The sequence below is a fragment of the Tupaia chinensis genome, unplaced genomic scaffold (assembly GCF_000334495.1).
Source record: "Tupaia chinensis unplaced genomic scaffold, TupChi_1.0 Scaffold141990_1, whole genome shotgun sequence".
Classification (NCBI taxonomy): Eukaryota; Metazoa; Chordata; class Mammalia; order Scandentia; family Tupaiidae; genus Tupaia; species Tupaia belangeri.
The window spans coordinates 39888-59917 of NW_006201844.1; positions in this window are offsets into that span (position 1 = coordinate 39888).

Genomic DNA, 20030 nt, shown 5'->3' on the forward strand with positions numbered 1-20030 from the left:
GGGGGGGATGGCCATACTACAATCCCTTCTCCTCCATTCTCCTCTCGGGATCTTGGGCAGGCATGCACACGCGCCCAGCGTGAGTTCTAAGCCACCGGGTCCAGGACTCGAACTGCGGTCAACTACATGGGAGTCCAGTGACATAACCATTATGCTAACTGCTGGCTTCTCTAACCATTCTGGGCGCACATTATTTTTAGTGTGTTCAGTGTTTAAATGAGGGTATTATGGTATGCAGCATTAAAAACAAACAAACAAGCAAAAAACAGAACTTTTAGCTTCAAAGAGAGTATGGAAGAAAAGAAAAGGCAGCCTGAGAAGACATTGGAGAGGAGAAAGAGAGATAGAAAGAGAGAATGAGACTCCCAGGACAAATGAGAAAAGAATCAGAAACTATTACAATGCAATTCAGAAGCAGCATGCCTTACCAGTTTGTGATTATAAAACATAATTGCTTTTTTTTTTGCAAAATTTTCTATGAAAAATTTTTATCAGATAGACATACACATCAAAAAAAGAAAATAACATATAGACATAGTGAATTCCCCATACTCAGTCCTTAGGTTCTGTAATATTTGGTAATAGTTGCTAATATTTTGCTGTATTTGCCTTACTCTCTTTCATATATTACATATATGTATATTATATATATACACACATGTGCACACAAACAGAAACACACACAAACGTATACATAATCTGTTCACTTATCCATCTATCAATTCACCCATCAAACCACTTTTTTTGATTTCAAAGTGAGTTGCAGATATCAGCATCAATATTCTTTATTCCTACACACTTAAGAAATATATAATCAATTAGGATTCAAAATTTAGATTACACTGATTTTCAGTGATCAAAATATGGTAGTTTGGCCCAATTAGAAAAGCTGACCCTTCTCAAGATTTTCTTCACTCTCTGGTAGTAGTTCCCAGATGAATCCCAGTAGTTCCTACATGAATCTCTAAACAGTGCCCTCCATAAGATGTTTGTTTATTGTTATCACTGCTGGAAATATGCCCCGATCTTTCTTCTCTGACACTGTTCTACCATAGTTACCACCTGTCATATTGCATGCCTGAGAATCCCCCTCATGAAGTTATGTTATTCTCTCTTACCGATAATGTTATTTCTAGGGTCTGTATCATAGATGTCAACTGTCCGTGTTCTTAAGGCTTTTGTCCTCACAGAGGCAGAGCATTGGTGGGTTTCATTCAGGGGTAGTCATGAAGATATCCTTTCCTATACTGGGTCCCTATGCTCTGCAACAGCCCAGTCTTGTCTAAGTCTCAAAATTGTTGATTCTTGATCTTGACTTTTCTAACCAAAGGTGCCTTGCTTCTATCAAACCTAAGGCACTGAAAGGGAACAATGCTCATCTACCCATCATTTTGGCATTTTCTTTGATCACATTCCTAAAACTCAAACTCCTTCTTTGTCTATATCCTGGATTACCAAAATGGTGTGAACAACTGTGAGAGAGAAATGGAATGTGTCTGTGTGTGAGAGAAAGAGTATCTTTCAAACAGAGGATGAGTTCAAACTCAGTCAGTCAAAAATGTTGTGACACACATGAAATTCTGGTAACCGGACTTTAAATTTGAAGAAGCAGATATGAGAACATGAAAGATTCAGAGTGCATGGACCCAAAAGACATTCAATTTAAGATAATTTATAATAAAGCAAAACACATCTACATCTTCAAAGATGTATATTTACTCTAGAAGAAATGATATTTAAAATACATATTATCATATTCAAAAGAAATATTTTATCCCCTTAGTAGTGCTTTGTTTGGGTATTGAAACTCAGGCTGAAAATTTATAGCTACACCAAGGAGGATGATTAATAAACATTTCCTGTTAACAGCAGGTGGTGGGAACATTAAAGAAGTAGTTAGAAAGCTTTAATTGGCTATATGAAATGTTTTCCTGGTAGAAAAAATTGGTCCATGTAAGTAAGAGTAAAGAACTGAAGAGTTGTTTGACCTTTTACAATCTCATGGAAGGACAGGGAATATGAGAGAATGAATTGCCAGATCTCAGGAAACAATTTAATGCTGCTTTCTTATTAAAAATTTTTAAAGAAAGTTTTATTTGTTTATTTTTTTCATGAGAGAGAAAGAAAGACAGGAACCCCAAAAGAGATTCTGTGAGATTCCCTGAAGCACAGGTGCAGTGAGAATGTTTTCCTGGTAGAAAAAATTGGTCCATGTAAGTAAGAGTAAAGAACTGAAGAGTTGTTTGACCTTTTACAATCTCATGGAAGGACAGGGAATATGAGAGAATGAATTGCCAGATCTCAGGAAACAATTTAATGCTGCTTTCTTATTAAAAATTTTTAAAGAAAGTTTTATTTGTTTATTTTTTTCATGAGAGAGAAAGAAAGACAGGAACCCCAAAAGAGATTCTGTGAGATTCCCTGAAGCACAGGTGCAGTGAGATTTGCTCTGACTCTCCTTACCTTAGCATGGTGAAAATTCCTTCCTTTCTGTTCCCAGAACAGCATCCCTTCTCGTCCGAGAAATCTACCTTTCTTTACTCTAACCATGACATGCCATTCCCATGAGTACCTGCATCTTCTTGTAGATACCATCATTCTAATATTCTCAGGATGATAGTCCACAAACAAAGGGCAAAAGGCAACCGCTGGATAAAGCAGTAGTTAACCAGTTTAGACTAGAGAGTCATGGGCAAGGGATAAAACGTACTGATCCAACCATTCGCCATCCATTGAAGGGCCTCAGCCTGTTCACCTGTGGACTTGAAAGCCTGGGCAATTGCCCCCAATAAATCCTTTAGTTCTACCATCTTAAGAGAGCCTATACAATTTCTACAGTTCCTGAATATGTAAATCCAGGGCAGGGATGTCAATGATGAATTGAGAGGAAATGTTTTGCAGCAGGATAAGGTCTTCCAAAATCCTTCCAGAACAAATTTTTAGGCACTAGGTGTTCCTGAGCCTTGACTTGGCATGAGGTCTACCCAAGTCTGGATGGAGGAAGATAGTGAAAATGAATTCCAGGGCGAGAGCTGAATATTTATCCTCCTTACACCTGTCCTAGTACCTTCTTTTTTTTTTTTTGTGAGAGCTTTTGCTATAGGGCGTGTGTGTTCGCCAGACAAAGACAGAGAGAAAGAAAGTGAGAAATCACCCCTTAGGGGGGATGGCCACACCACAATTCCTTTGCCTCCATTCTCCTCTCGGGATCTTGGGCACGCATGCACACATGCCTGGCATGAGTTTAAGCTACCGGGTCCGGGACTCGAACTGCAGTTGACTACGTGGGAGTCCAGAGACAAAGCCATTACGCTAACTGCTAGTCCCAGTCCTAGTACCTTCTTGAGGACGTAAGTCATGACTTCTTGGCGGTAAAGAACAGATATTCACTTAAAGTAGTTCAAGGAAAGAGCTTTTTGGAAGAGGGTTTTCACTGCAGTCAACTCACATCTGATCTTCTCTTTGTCCTGTTAGCTCTGGTGACAAAGGTGATGCCACATGGGCTAAGGTGGAAGCTGAGTTCACTCCTTCATCAGTGACTGTGGTGATTCTTTGTAGAAGGAACAAGGACCTGGCCAAATGCCCCAGAATTTCTTATCACAATTTGTTAGCGTCACAACTTAAGTCCAATGTCTGAGCCAGGTCCTCAAGGTTAGAAACCAAGACTACAAGAAAATCCATTTTTCAAAATGTTTATTTATTTATTTCTTCTATCAGAGAGAGGGAGAGAGAGAAAGTACTCCAAACAAGTCCTGATATTAAACCCATCTTCAGCCTTCACCCAATTAAAAAATACATTTATGATTTCTTATTTATATTTAATTGTACATATCTAAAGCAAACAATATGTTTTTTTTTTTTTAAAGTATAGCCTCACCCAGTTTTGGATCACAGGCAGGTACATACCCTGAATTTTCAGGGACGTCTCCAGGCTTAAACTAGGAACCTTCTCATGTGGGATTGCCTTACAGTGTTTCATTTTACTACTGAGCCTCTGTGTGGCCCTCAGAAGTAAAATACAGATAACGAAGGAAGCTCTTTCAATTGTTTTAAAACAGGGAGTTCAGAGACGTTCTCTGGAGAGTTTGCAATACAGTGTTAGAGTTAGATGTGTGCATTCTGGAGCCAGACTTCTCAGGTCAAATCCTAGATCTGCCACTCTCTCTGGTCCACTTTAAATTTTTTTATCTCCTTAAAATGGGGATAATAGTAGTACCTAACTCACATGATGTGTGGATGAAATGAGCTAATACGTCTATCTATGTACCTATGTATTTTTGTATGTGTAATATCTATCATCTATCTATCTTACAAGAGGGAGCTGGTATACAGTAGTAGCTAAAATAGTGTTTGCTATTATTAATCCTGTGATATTTGCCTTCCAAATTTTGGTCAGATCTGTAGATCTTAGCAACAATCACAGCTAAATTCCTTTTAGAAAAATTCTTTTTAGAAACATTTTTCTAAATTTCATTTTTTCCAGAGAGAGCGAAAGAGACACTTCCAACAGGATATTCATGCCATCATATCCCCTTAGCATGAGCTGGCCTGATCATGGGCACACACATGTGCCTGGCATGTATAGGGAGGTCTTAGGATAAGAACACAGAACCTTCCTATGTGACTCTGCCTCGTAGAGTGTATAATACTGCTACACCACCATCTGCCCCCCCCCAAACTTCTTTAACTTTATTATAATCCTAATCTTACCAATACGTAAAATTTTGACTTTTCTCCTTTCCTGGGACTGGCCACATGGTGACTGAATCATCTTAATTGTTCTGATAATATTTTTTAAGTCAATTATATTTTTTTTAAAAACTTATCTTTTTCCAGAGCAAGGAACAAAGAGACAGAGACACACTCCAATAAAATTTTCACATTGCGATTCTCTTCCCGGTCCTGCAAGCCAGCCAGGGTTACAGACACATCTGTGTGCACATGGTCTGTGTTGAAGTAGACCCAGGACATCAACCTGGAGCCTTTCCACATGGTCTCCAGCATTGTGCAGCAGTATCCCTATTGCCAGTGGTGCTATGACTGTGCCCATCTTTAAAAATTAAAAAATAATTGACAAAGAATAAGTGTATATATTTATGGAATATAATGTGATGTTTTGATCTTTTGATTTACCAAAGCTTTCTAAAAGCAGGGTTGTGGTGACTTCAGCATCTTCTTTCATCTGGGATGGGGGTGGAAGGTACCTGTTAATTATGAAGTAGAATTGCAGGGTCTCAGTCATTGTTCCCACTTCACAATAGAAAGGAAAATCTTGTTAAAGGACAAGGTTTTTTTCTTCTTCTATAGCACTTGGGGGATCCATCTAGAAGGATGCTGCTCCCCCCAGAATTCCGCCTAATTCTTTTCTCAGCTTGTTCTTGGGGGAGCCAGTTTGACCAAGACTAGAGGGAGCTAGATCTTGTGGTGAATCATCAGGAGATGCTGTTTCTTATAAAAATTACTGCTTTGCTGTTTGGCATTTGGACAATTTCTGAGCCTCTTTGGAGCTGCAATGCCTAAGGAGCATCCTTCTCTGGAAACTCTTGTTCTACAAGATGCTAATGGAAAAGAGAGTCTGCGCTCAAAGGTTTTTGAAAAGTGGTTGGTTATAGAAAGCCAGTGAAGTTTATTTTCTTTTTCTTTGGAGAGATTTTTTGCTATACGGTGTGTTTGAGTGTTAACTTGCTGGAGAGATAGAGAGAGATGGAGAGAGAGAAAGCAAGAAATTATCCTCCCAGAGGGAATGACCATACCACAATTCCTTCCCCTCTGTTCTCCTCTCAGGATTTTGGAAACACACCTTCACACACACACACACACACACACACACACACACACACACACATGCCTGGCATGATTTTCAACCTACTGGGTCTGGGACTTGAACCTAAGCCAGACATGTAGAAGTCCAGCTCCTTACCACTATGCCACCTGCTGGCCCCAGACTATAAGACTGTATAGATCCTTCAGTATGCTAATATGCAATATTATTTTCCATGTGATGAATATAGTATGCAGTGATCTCCAAACAAATTTATGAGAACAGTAAACTCTTTTCCCTCCCTACAATGTCTATCAAAGACACTTGGGGAAAGGAAGGACTTTGTAAAGTAGGAGCCTTCTGGCAGTGTTCTCAATCTTGCTGCACATTGTAGCTACTTGGACTGAAAAAAATACTGGTGTCTGGCTCATACATTCAGACATTCTTATTTAATTGTGAAGGGATCTGACTGAGCCTCAAGATTTTAAAGTTTCCCCAGGTGCTTCTAATGAGCAGCAAAGTTTGTGAAACATTGCCTTGGAGTCTTGTGTCATCTTCTGAATAGGCTTAATCCACAGAGCACTGAATTGGTTCAGGTTTTTGTTTGCTTGTTTGTTTGTTTGTTTGTTTGTTCCCCCCCCACACACACACACACACAAGAAGTTTCAAATTCTTTGTATCAATTTTTTTTTTTTTTAATTTTTAAGGTAGGGAAACATCAAATTCACCTTGAGTATTTCAGGTCTCCTAAGGAAGACACACACTTATGGGACTTTGACAAGATCGTGCTCCTCAAGAACATGTCTTTATTTTATTCTTTTAGTTTTTGGCATAGTACATATTTTCCTAAATTTCCCTTCCTGCAGTCTTCCCCTCTCCCACTCTCTTTCCACTTTGTCCCCAGTGTCCATAACAATTTTTAATGCTTTTGTGTCCTCCAGTCTTTCAGTCTCTACTGGAGCGTGTAGACAGTTGGTATGTATGTTAAGTGGAGACAATGTCTTTGTTTCATAGCCTGACTTGCTCCACTCAGCAATAGATCTTCCCTGTTTGTCCACTTTTTATCAAATGCCAGGGTCTTGTTGCTTTTTAAGGCTGAATAGTATTCCATGGAGTATATGTGCCACACTTCTTCAATCAATTCATCTGTTTATGGCCATTTAGGTTGGTTCCATTTCTTAGCAATCATGAATAATGCCACAATAAATATAGCTGTGCAACCACTTTTCTGACTGAGCATTCTCCTGTCCTTTGGGTAGATACCCAGGAGTGGAATTGCTGGATCATATGGTAGTTCTATTTGAAGGTCCTTTAGGAACCTCCATATTGTTCTCCACAGTGCTGAATCAATTTACATTCCTACCAACAATGTATGAATGTTCCCCTTTTGCCACTTTCCCACCAGCACTTATCATATTTTTTTTTAATCTTTGCCATTCTGACTGGTTAAGTGGTATCTCATTGTGGTTTTGATCTGCATATCCCTTATGATGAGGGATGTTGAGCATTTTTTCATATGGTTTTTGGCTGTTTGTATTTCTTCCTTAGAGAGTTGTTTATTAAATTCATTTTTCCATCTTTTAACAAAAATTCTCTCCCATTCCGAGGGTTGTTGATTTACACTAGTTACTATGTTGTTTGGTGTGCAGAAATTTCTTAATCTGATGTAATCCCATCTGTCTATTTGCGGGATTATTGCCTGTGCTTTGGGGGTCTTGCTAAAGAAGTGTTTGCCTACCCCAATGTCTCCCAGAGTTTCCCCATTGTTATCCACCTGTAGTTTACAAATATTTTAGAGAACTGTTGGTCGGGTGTATTAAGAAATTTAAAAGAGGAAAGAAAGAAATGACATAGGGGACAAAATTGCACTGGTGGCCAAGAAAGTTGGGTTCACATATTTGTTTTTTTTTGTCTTTGGACAAATCACTTAAGCACTGCAGAATGAGGTGATGCAATTCATCTGGGAAACTATTTTTTCCAAATATTAATTGCTATGCAACTGTTCTCTAACACAACAGCTTCTGTAGCTGTGTTGTGGGTAGGACTTTGAATTTGGCACCAGTGTGTCACTTTGTCAATTAGCTATACAACTTCAGATTAGTTAACACTTTCAGCCTGCTTTCTCATCTATGAAATAACACTTACAGAGCACTCACTCTGGGTTAGTCATTATGTGTATTACATTTATTCTCACAACACTTTGCTTCTCTTGGAGAATGGGAAGATGCTTAGTAAACTATAGACATTAATTAATATAATGCTAATCATCAGGCTTCAGAGCCCAATTATATTGATGGACCGAGGAGCCTATAGCTGAGCCTCTTCATTTCAAAATACTATGGTATAGTTCCTTCTGGGCTCAGATTAGTTTTGGATACAGACACTACATTTCTTTTTCAACTTAATGCTTAAACTAATACATACTTAGTGTATGCTAGGACCTATGTTAAAAGCTTTACATGAATAATTTACTTTTGTCCTCCTTATACTTTTAACCATAAGAACTCATTATTGACCCCATTTAGCAAAAGAAACAAGATAACTAACACTCCGAGAGGTTGCTCTGGTTTGAATGTGTGTCCCAAAAGTTTATGCATTGGAAGCCTAACTTACTGGAGTCGTATTAAGGGACTGGAATCTTAATCCAACCAAATATTAAGAAGAAGTAGGGCTTTTGGCAGGTGATTGGGATTCGATAAGGGCATTAGTGTGGGGATTGTGGTTGAATTATTGTGACTTTATACCAAGAAAGAGAGAGACCAGAGCTGATGCTGGTCACAGACACACGCTCTTGTTTTTTCACCATGTGATCCCTTGCACCATCTCAGAACTCTGCAGAGTCCCCACCAGCAAGATGCAGTACCTAGAATTTAATTGTCTAAATCACTAGTCAAATAAACCTTTATTTTTTAAACTAATTACCCACTCTGGGTTATCCAGTTATAACAACATGAACATAGATCAAAACAGAGGCATGTGAATTGCTCAAGTTATGTAGCAAGAAAACTGGCAAATGAAGAAAATTTTGGTCTCAGGTCTTCTTACTATAAAGCAGTGGTCCCCAATCTCTGGCACCAGGGACCAGCCTCATGGAAGATGATCCCGCCTGAGGGTTGGGAGGTTGGTCTTAGGATGACCAAGGGCACAAAATACACTGTGCACCCATTTCCACCACTCACATTACAGTATACAATGAAATAATCACACTACAATAGGCTTCCCATTCCCACCAGAATTCAGTATTGTTGCTGATCCAATAGGAGGTGTAGCCCAGGCAGCAATGCGAGTGAAGGGGTGTGGCTGCAAACACAGTACAGTCCGTGAGCATTTTGAATTATTACACAAACTCATGACAAAATCTTGAGATTATAGATTTGCTAATTACTATAATTAGATCATCACACCTTATTTATGTACTTTCACTCATGTGTTCATAAATGGGGGGGATTTCCCTCTTTTTAATAGTTGAATAAGGGGCATGATGACACCTGCCCAAAATTAAACTGGATAATATTTTGTTGTCTATATTTATCACATTTTCTTTCTTTAAAAAAAAAATATTTTATTTATTTATTTATTTATTTATTTATTTATTTATTTATTGGTTTTACCATAAGGTGTGTGCACTTGCTGGAGAGAGACAGAGAAAGGGAAAATATTTGAGAAATCACTCCCCCAAGGGGGATGGTCATGCCACACTCCCTTCTCCTCCATTCTCCTCTTGGGACTTTGGGCATATATGTGATGCAGCAGGTGTGAGTTTTAAGCCACTGGGTCTGACACTTGAACCCTGGTGGGCCATGTGAGTCCAGTGCCTTAGCCACCAGACCACCTGTTGGCCCATATACCATATTTTATTTATTTATTCATAGGTCTTCAAACATTTAGAGTTTTCAAATTTTGGTTGTAAATAGTATTACAATGAACAAGAGAGCACAAATATATGTTTGGCATACTAGCTTTTGTGTTGATACATTTTAATCATACATATTTATGGGGTATAGTGTAACTTTTGAGTACATGAATACAATGTGATCATCAAAATAAGTAGCAAATCTATCATCTCAAGAATTTACCATTAATTTGTGTAATAATTCAAAATTCTCTATTTTAGTTACTTTAAAATATACAATAAATTATTGCTAAAATTGAATTACCCTACTGAGCTACAGAACACTAGAAAAAGCAGTCATAAATTATAAGAAACTTCAAAACACTCTGTGTAGTCAAAGTAATCCTGAACAAAAACAACAAAATTGAAAGCATCACATTGCTTTTTACCTATTTTAAAATATACTACAAGCTATAGTAACCAAACAGCCTGGTACTGGCATAAAAATAGACCTATTGACTTCATTTTCTTTGGCTATATATTCAGGAGTGAGAATGCAGGATCAAATGGTGGAATTTTAGGTTTTCTGAGAAATTTCCATATTGTTTTCATAATGGATAAACCAATTTACATTCCTACCAACAGTGTACAAAGACTGTTTTTTCTTTTTTTGTTTGTTTGTTTGTTTGAGAGGTTTTCGGTATAGTACGTGTGTGCTCGTCAGAAAGACAGAGAGAGACAGAAAGTGCGAAATCAGCCCCCAGGGTGATTTGTGGTCACGTTGCAATCCCTTCTCCTCCATTCTCCTCTAGGGATTTTGGGCACGCATGCACACACACCTGGCATGAGTTTAAGCCACTGGGTCCGGGAGTCAAACCATGGTCAAGTACATGGGAGTCCAGGAACATAGCCATTATGTCAACTGCTGGTCCCAAAGGGTTCTGTTTTCTTGACATCTTTTCCAACGTTTTTGATTTCCTAACTATTGTATAATAGCTACCCTAACTTATGTGAAGTGATATTTCCTTGCCCTTTTTTTGTTTTTTTTTTGTTTTGTTTATGGACAGAGTGTCACTATCTTGCAATCCTCCTGCCTCAGTCTCACAAATAGCTGGGACTACAGGTGCAAGCCACTATGCTCAACTTTTAGAATGGGCCAGGACGCAAACCAGGGTTTCTCATATGGCCTTAACTTACCAAGTGGTAGCATCAAGCAATATGTACTATTGCAGCCAGGATGTATTGTGGTTTTGACCTGCATTTTCGTTTTTCTGATGATTAATAATGTTGAACACATTTTCATACACCTATTAGCCATTTGTTTGTCTTCACTGAAAAAAATGTCTATTCAGGTCCCTTGCTTATTTTTAAATTAAATTATTTACAAAATTTACTATTGATTTCCTCATGTGTTTTGGATGTTAAACTTTTATCAGATACATGGTTTGCAAACATTTTCTCTCATCCTGTAAGTTGCCTGTTCAATCCATTGATTATTTCCTTTGAAGAGAAGAAGCTTTTCTTTTTGATGTAGTCCACTTTTGTCGGCTGTGCTTTTGATGTTACATCCAAAAAACCATGGCCGAGGCACTGTCATAAATCTTTTCCCTTATGTTTTCCTTTAGGACTTTTAGGTTCAGCCTTAATTTAAGTTTTTGATTTATTTTGAGCTGATTTTTGTGTATGGTGTAAAAATCCAATTTTATTCTCTTGCATGTGAATTCTAGTTTTAGTAATATTATTTGTTAAAGAGACTATAATTTTTCCATTGTATATTTTTAGTACCCTTACCAAATATTAAAATATTAGTTGATCATATTTTGATTTATTTATTTATTTTTATTTTATTTATTTATTTTTAGAGGTTTTTGGCTATAGGACACGTGCGCTCACCAGACAGACAGAGAGAGACAGACAGAAAGCAAGAAATCACCCCCCAGGGGGGATGGTCATGCCGCAATACCTTCTCCTCCATTTTCCTCTTGGGATCTTGGGCACGCACACACACGAGCCCGGTGTGATTTTTAAGCCACCGGGTCCGGGACACGAACTGCTGTCGACCATGTGGGAGGCCAGTGACCCAGCCATTACGCTAGCTGCTGGTCTCTATCATATTTTGATTTATTTTTTAATTTTTCATTCTGTTCTATCAGCCTTTATGCCAGTAAAATACTGTTTTAATTACTGTAGCTTGTAATAAGTTTTAAGTAATTGTGAGGCCTCTAGCTTTGTTCTTCTCCAGATGTTTTGCTGTTCATGATCTTTTTTTAGTTCCATGTGAATTTTAGGGTTATTTACAATGCATAATATATTTCAATGCATTGTATATAATGTACATGTGCATGTCTGTACACAGTAAACATACTGTATATCATATAGTTATTATAGGTATGATCATGAAAGGAAAACAAATACTAAAGATTTCTTTGCTTGTGGATAGATAAATATTACATCAAGAAAGATTACACACGTGGATCTCACTCATGGATCTACATCACAGTTTCTTTTGATTGAAGAAGTCTGATGATTCTAGAAAATCTTAAAGTATCTTATTTGCATTAGAAGAAAATAACATGACTAGGTTAAACTTTTTTTTTTTTTTTGGAGAGGAATTTTTGCTATAGGGCGCATGCGTTCGCCAGACAGACAGAGAGAGACATAGAGACAGAAAGTGAGAAATCACCCCCAGAAGGGATGGTCACGCCACAATCCCTTCTCCTCCATTCTACTCTTGGGATCCTGGGCATGCACACACACACGCCCGGCGTGAGTTTTAAGCCACCAGGTCCGGGACGTGAACCACAGTCGACTACGTGGGAGTCCAGAGACATAGCCATTACGCCAACTGCTGGTTCCCCAGGTTAAACTTTTAAAGTCTGAAAATTCTGAGAAATTCTTAAATGTCAGGATTGTAATAAAAGAGAATGTTTTTTTATAAAATTTCTAAAAGTGAATGAATCTGTCATTTAAAGATAAATTATTTGAAGTGAATTAAAACATAGAAAAACATTTTAAAATATATATATTTTTTGTATTTCTGTGCTACTGGGATTTTGATAAGGTTTGCATTAAATCTTTAGTTTACTTTGGGTAGTGTGAACATTTTAACAATACTAAGTTTTCCAATGATGATTACAGAGTGTCATTCCATTTATTTGTGTTTTTTAAAATTTCTTCCTTGAATATTTCCTTGTTTGATATTCAAGTCTCTCATGTTTTTGGATATTTGCTTAAATTTTTGAGTTCATTGTTAGTTTATAGAAATATAACTGATTTTTGTACGTTGACTTTTTAATCCTGCAACTTTGCTTAATTTGATTATTAGTTTTAATATGTTTGCTTTTGTGGAGTCTTTAGTGTTTTCCACGTATAAGATTATACTATGCATTGCTAAAGATGCTTTTATTTAATTCTTTCCCATTTGGATGCCATTTTTTCCACTTGCTTAATTGCTTGTCCAGGGTGTAGGTGCCTCTAAACTAGATTCTCTCATAGAGGTAATTGGTCTGTGTATTATTGAGTCAGTTTGTCTGTGGGGAAAAGAAGGGAGTAGGGCTGCCTATTCTGCTATTTAGTTGACATCACTATTCCTGGCCAGTTTTTAAGATTTTAATAATTCTAAAAGGTGAATTTTAGTACATCGTTGTGGTCTTAGTTTGCATTTCTCTGTTGAATAATACTGTTGAGAATATTTTAATGTGCTCAATTTCCATCTGTAAATCTTCTTTGCAGAAATGTTTGTTCAAATTTTTTGTTATCTTAAAGTGGGCTTTATGTTTTCATTTATTTTATTATTTTTTTCATTTCATTTTATTCCATACATTCAATCACATTATTATTTGTCTTACAAAATGGATATTTAAACAGGTGAACATTTCTCCCTAGTACTGTTGATAAAACTATGAAATATCTCCAACAGATAATACCACACCTCTTTGTGCCATTAATGCTTTGCCTCCCTCTCCCTCCCCCAAATGTCCTTCTGCAGATGACTAAGTTTTAAGAACACTTCATATTTCTGAATACAGGTACTTTATTAGGCATACAATTTGGAAGTATTTTCTCTTAGTCTTGCTTGTCTTTTGTTACTCTTAGTTGTTGCTAAAAAATTAAACAATATTTTTGATGAATACCCACTTAACAATTTTGCCATTTATGCTTTTAGTGTCATTTAAGAAATCTGTGTTTCTCTACACTACAAATATTTTCTCCTTTGTCTTCTTTCAAAAGTTTTATGCTCTTAGGTTTCATATTTAAGTCTAGCATTCATTCTGAGTTGAATTTTATACAAGAGTCTTCAAAACATTCACAAAAAATGAATATTACAGAAAAACTGCATAATTGCAATTTTTTTGCACCTAACAAACTCATACTTCAATTCCATTTTTCCATGATAATTTTAAAGTCCCCTCATACATAAAACAAGGTATTGATTACAGTAAATGCTTTTGGTGGGCAGAGGGGTGCATTGGGAGGCAAAGTTGGAGGGGGCTGGTTCAGCACAAGACCATTAGTTCCTGGTTCCAGACAAATAAACATGGAGTCCATCTTCCATGAGAAAAAGACTGACTTTGTTCTTAGCATTGCTAAATAATCTATTTCAAGGAGTATATTTTAGCCTTTTGGCATTATCCTAGGTTAGATGAAGGATGAATTAGAATAGATGAAGAGAAGAAGAGAATGGCAGAAGAAGTCACTAGGGAAGACTATTGCACCTGTAAATATGGATGACAGCAGTTTTTTTTTTTCTATTCAGGTTATAAGCAATACCTTGAAAGTTTGGGGTTTAGAACTAATCCTATTCAACAGTACAAAGTATCAGAGGCTCAGAATCTATCCTATAAATGAAAGATCATTTATATCGATTATAAAACTGGTTTACAGTTAGAGAATTAAGAAAACAATGGCTTGAATTCCCCCTTGACAGGTTCAGCTCATTAGAAAGTGATAGAAAAAAGAGTACTTTTACTCACACACTGAATTCTTATAAGACCATAGTACTGCACTGTGCATAAGGAAATAAGTTTTCAAAAATACAAAGATAAAACAAAATTAGATGTTTAAAAATGAAGACCTTGTAAAGCCAATGATTTGGTGATAGCCTTTACAAAATTCTTGATTTTTGCCTTTTTAAAAATTCATTCCAAAGAAAGATGCTTGTAATATTTTGGAATTTTCCTCTATTATTTAATTTTATAAAATGAATAATGGTTATAATAAATATATACATTGAAACTGTGGATTCATCTGTCTATCAAATATTTGGATTTGTATTTAAATCTGCTTGTGTGTAAAATTATTGAAACTACATTTAGTCCTGACTTTCAATGTTATTATCAGTATGTGTGGATTTATCCTTTTTTTTCTAGTTGTTTTGTGTTGTCTTACTTCTATCAATATTTGTTTCCCTTTAGCTTTCCTGGTATAGTAGTTCCTTAAGTATTTCATGAAGAGATGTTTTCATTCTGGTGATTTCTTTTGGCATTTGTTTGTCTGAGAGTGGTTTTATTTCTCCTTACCATTTAAAAGACAATCTTGCTGGATATAGTACTCTTGGCTGAAATCGTGCTTCTTTCAGAGTTTTAATTATGTCTTCCCATTCTTTCCTTGCCTGCATTGTTTCAACTGAGAGATATGATGTAAGAGTAATGGGGTAACCTTTGTAAGTATCTTGGCATTTCTCTCGTGCCATTTTTAGAATTTTGTCTTTGTCTTTGATTTTTACCAATTTGGCTTTGATATGTATTGTAGAGGACCTTTATTAAAAATTAATTTTTTATATTACATTTAATCACACACATCTTTACAGTGTATGACATTTCTTTTTCCAGCATGATTATCTTGTGTATCAGTCAAGACAGAGACATTTCTATCTACATCATCAAAAGCAAGTAGCTTTTCATTGTTTTTTATCCCCAGATTATTATTTTTAAAATTCTTCTTCCTTTTTTTTAAACATTCACTCACTATACATCATTTGACTTGTGAAGAGAATTTACCTAACATGAAATACTTCTCAGACCAGTCAAGTTGAGAATACTTTACATATTATCATCAACAGGTCATAAACCATTTCTGTCCCACAAATGTCATGCCTATTTTTCTCCTGCTTTCCTTCTCTATACTCTTTCCTTATATCCCCTGCCCATGTTCCACACTGTCTTCAGCATCCATAACTATGTCATATCTACTTGGTGTCCTTGGTACCTTCCAGATTTGGAAGTCTGCATACCTTTTTATGCAGAAAGTGTTCAGCTAATATATTCTGAAAGATGTTTTCTATGCCATTATCTGTCTCTTCACCTTCTGGAATACCTGTCATGTAGACATTAGCCCGTTTAATTGTGTCTAGGATTTTCCATATATTGTCCTCATTTTTAATGGTTATTGTTTTCAGTTACTTGGACCAAATAGGATGTTTTGTCTTTAAAGTCAGAGATTTTTTTTTCTTCCGTGTGGTCTAATCTGCTGTTTATACTTTAGAGGGAGGTTTCGATATTCTGCCACATATTCTCTATCTCCATATGTTCTGTTTGATTCTTCTTCAGTGTGTCTATCTCTTTATGGAGTTTCTCCTTCAAGTTATAGAAAGATTTTCTCATCTCAATTGATTCTCTGTTTTCTCTTGCATCTTGTTGAGTATTATCACAATAAAAACTCTAAATTCTTTTTTTGACATTTCTACAATCTCTTGTGATTTATCCATTGTTGTTGAGGAATTATTATCCTTTAAGGAGGAGGTATTTCCTGGTTTTGGAGGACTCTGTTTTGATTTTGAGTCATGTGGTGGGATATTCACTTCTAATTTCTTTTGAGTATATTTATGTAGCTGTAGGCTCCTGTAGTTCTCTATGATATGCATAAACTCTGGGCCAATTTCCCTCCTCTTCTGTAGGTAGGAGTGTAGAATCCACAGTAGAAGTTATGGGTTTGGGTTTTCAGAGGGGAGTTTCCCTCCTTTTACTGCTAAGGGAGTTTTGAGGAAAGAATTTCTCCAGAGTCTCTTATTTTCAGGTGTTTAGTTCTTGTATACCCAAAAGTAACTGCTCCCAATGTGGATAAAGTTGTGTTGTCAGGTAGAACATAAAGTGGTAGATCACTTTGGGTGGTGTGCTTGCATACCATGCAGGCTGGAGAGTCTGTCCTCTGCCACAGCAGGCTGGGTAAGGGTCCCTGCTGATGAGCTCAAGCTGAGCGGATTGGTTTGGGTCTGACTGTTTGTTCTGGATGGATGAGGGGAAGAATGGCATCAGCATAGCTGGGACAGCTCTCTGAGATTGCAAGAAGAGATTATATTTTTTACCATTGTGTATTCTTGGTACCCTTTTCAAATATTCTTTGATCATATTTGGATTTATTTCTGGACTTTCTATTCTGTTCCATTGGCCTATGTGTATGTCATTATGCCAGGACCATGGTGTGCATGTGTGTGTGTGTGTGTGTGTGTGTGCAATATATACACTCATATAATCAAATAAATAATATATAATATATACATATAATAAATAAATATATATTTTTTTCTTAATCCATTCATCTGTTGATGGACACTTACATAGAATCTACATCTTGGTTATTGTGAATAGTGCAAAAGCAGCTTTGTTTCTTCCTTTCTAATTTGAATTGCACTAGCTGAAACTGTCAATACAATTTTGGATAGAATAAATGAAAGTATAATTCCATTCCTGTTTTTTGATTTTAAGAAAAGCTTTCAGTTTTCCACCATTCATTATATAGGTTTTGTATAGATGTTCTTTATTATGATGATTATTATTATTATTTATACATTCAATCACTATACATCATTTACATTGTAAAGACAGTTAACCCAGTATGGTACACACCTCAGTCCAGCCCAGTTGAGAATACTATACAAATCCTCATCAACAGATAATAAACTGTATCTGTGTCCCACCAATGACTTACTTATTTTTCCTCCAATTTCCCTTCCTACACTCTTCCCCTTCCACATTCTCCTTCCACTTTGTTTCTAGTATCCATAACAATTTTTCATTCTTTTATGTCCTCCAGTCTTTCAGTCTCTACTATAGCATGTGAACAGTTGGTATATGTTAAGTGGAGACATGCAAGGTCTAGCTTTCATAGCCTGACTTGCTTCACTCAGCAACGTATCTTCCATATTTGCCCACTTTTTATCAAATTCTAGGGCCTTGTTTTTTTGTTGTTGTTGTTTGTTTGTTTGTTTTTAATGGATAGATAGTATTCCATGGAGTATATGTGCCACACTTTTTCAATCCATTCCCCTGTTTGTGGACATTTGAGTTGGTTCCATGTAATAGCAATCGTGAATAATGCTGCAATAAATATAGTTGTGCAAATGCTTTTCCTACTGAGTGTTCTCCTATCCTTTGGGTAGATACCCAGGAGTGGAATTGCTGGATCATATGGTAGTTCTATTTAAAGGACTTTGATGAACCTCTGTATTGTTCTCCACAGTGGCTGGACCAATTTACATTCCGACCAACAATTTAGGGATGTTCCCCTTTTACCACATCCCCTCTAGCACTTATCATTTTTGCTTTTATTTTTTAATTTTTTTAATCTTCGCCATTCTGACTGTAGTTAGGTGGTATCTCATTGTGGTTTTGATGTACATTTCCCTTATGATGAGGGATGTTGAGCATTTTGTCATATGGGTTTTGGCTGCTTGTATGTATTCCTTAGAGAATTGTTTATTCAGCTCATTTTCCCAACTTTTAATTGGGCTAATCATTTTATTCTAGGTAAGCTGCTTGAATTCCCTGTGTATTCTGGTTATCAGCCCCTTTTCTAAGGCACAGTTAATCAAAATTCTCTCCTACTCCGAGGGTTCTTTATTCACACTTATTACTGTGCCCTTTGCTGTGCAGAAACTTCTTAACCTAATGTAATCTCACCTGTCTATTTTAAGGATTGTTGCTTGTGCTTTAGGGGTCTTACTTAAGAAGTGTTGGCCTACTCCAATGTCTCCCAGAGTTTCTCCAGAGTTTTCCACCAGTATTTTTATAGTTTGAAGTCTTAGGTTTAGATCTTCGATCCACTTTGACTTGATTTTTGTTAATGGTAACAGATAGGGGTTCAGATTCATCTTTCTGTAGGTAGATACCCAGTTTTTTCTAGCACCATTTGCTAAAGAGGTTTTCCTTTTCTCACTGGATTGATGTGTACCCTGTGTCAAAGATCAGTCGGCTGTATGCTTCGGGGTTTATTTTTGGCATGTAATTGCTCATAGTATCCTCTAATGATGTTTTATATTTCTATTATGTCTGTTATAATGTTACCTGATTCATTGTAAATTTGATGTTTCTGGTTCCTGTCTCTCTTCTTAATAAGTCTAGCTAATAATGTGTCAATCTTGTTTATCTTTTCTTTATCTTTATTTAAATTTATTTATTTACATTCATTCACTGTGCATTATTGCAGCATACAAAATGAGATTATCCACCCAGAATACACTGTATATTGGCTCCATCAAGAACATCAACATACGTGTCATGTCATCATCAACAAATAATTTTCCATTTCTTGTTTCCTGTATATTTTACTTTTTTTCTCATCCTTGATTTCCTATCTCTCACCCTCTTCCATCTCCCACCCTCTTCCCACACCGTCTCTGGTATCTATGGTTGCTTTCTATGTCTTCCTCCCACACATTTTATTGATTTACTAAAGAACTTAAATAATTTAAATATTTTGAATAGCAAGCACAGCTGATACATACATATCCATGAACACAAGTTTGACTTTAGACATAAACCTCAGTGAGTAGAATGAACATACTATAAGGTAGCACCTAGCTGGGACTATACATCTTACGGCAGTCATCAAATAGGTATTTTTAATTATATTTTTTTAATTTCACAAAAAAAAGTTTTAGGCTTTTTTCTGAAACTTTTTTTTAACTTAATTAATTTACATTCATTCCCTAAGCATCATCACAGCATACAAAGTGTGATTTCCCATCCAGAATATAGTGCATAGTGGCTTAATCATGCATGTTATCATCAAAAATTTTCCATTTCTAGCTTTATATATGTGTGTGTGTGTGTGTGTGTGTGTGTGTGTGTGTATATATGTATACACATACATATATATATATTTACCCCCTATTTCTGACCTTCTGTCCTTTTCACCCTCTTCTCACACTATCTCTGGTGTCTACAGTTATCTTCCATTCCTTTGCCCCCCACATTGTATTGATCACACTATTTCTTAAATCATCTACTTTCAATAGCTAGTTCAGCTGATAATTTCAAGAAAAGCAGTTTTAAGTTTAATCAAAGAAATCCTAAGAAATTTTGCTTAAAACATAAAGCCAGGAAACAGGTTAGGACTCTGTTCAAATGGTAGACACATGAACCTATCAATATCTCAAGACAGGACAAAAATCCTTAAAACCAGACAACAAAGACTAGTAGAAAATCAGCAATGCGTTAG